Below are 691 nucleotides of genomic sequence, written 5' to 3' on the forward strand. Positions count from 1 at the left end.
CAGAGCACGAATCTGTTGTTATTACAAATATACTCCCCTCCGCCGTATTATGCTAACAGAGATATCGGCCACATCACAGAGATACATTTTTTTCCCTTGGAACAAAAGCCTGTTTACTTTGTAATGGTAATCGTAATGTGGCTTTTAGAAGAAAATTAAATATTGATGAACCTTTTAGAAAATTTGTGAAATAGAATGCGTCGCCCCTCATTATGAAAACTTTTAAGGATACGGATGATTATTTTTCAAAATTACCTTTCTGACCCTAAACACTTGGATGTCTATCGAAACGAATTTTTTTACTGTAAAATTATAAATCTGTAGTGGAACTCAAGGCAGGGACTTCGAAATTTAATTTTATTTTTTTCATTTAAAAAAAATACGGCCTGCTTCACGAATTTGGGTGTTGTCCTCGCGTGGGGGCTCGTGCTGAGCTTCCCTGAATCGTTCCAATTTTAGTACATGCGCTTCTGAAACGAGCACTTGTCGTGCATTGCTTCTAACGCAGCACATTTTTGAGGGCATGGCTTTCTATTCTATGAAAGTAAGCTTGTGTGTCATTCAAAGAAAGCAGAAGCCACTTCAAGCCTTCAAAGCAGGAGGGATTTAATCCAGGGAATTAGCTACACTGGTGACGAAAGATAGGCAAAGCCAACTAGAATAAATTACAAGTAGAACAAAGCACCCAGAG

The 691-nt window shown here is 38.2% G+C and overlaps 1 non-coding gene across 1 annotated transcript; it reads right to left on the reverse strand.

Moving 5' to 3' along the window:
- Positions 1 to 375: 375 nt before the first annotated feature.
- LOC113247734 (U6 spliceosomal RNA) lies at positions 376 to 483 on the reverse strand. The gene has a single exon (XR_003313367.3). It is a non-coding gene; the product is annotated as a U6 spliceosomal RNA (small nuclear RNA).
- Between the last annotated feature and the right edge of the window lie 208 nt (positions 484 to 691).

Source organism: Ursus arctos, unplaced genomic scaffold (assembly GCF_023065955.2).
Source record: "Ursus arctos isolate Adak ecotype North America unplaced genomic scaffold, UrsArc2.0 scaffold_8, whole genome shotgun sequence".
Lineage (NCBI taxonomy): Eukaryota > Metazoa > Chordata > Mammalia > Carnivora > Ursidae > Ursus > Ursus arctos.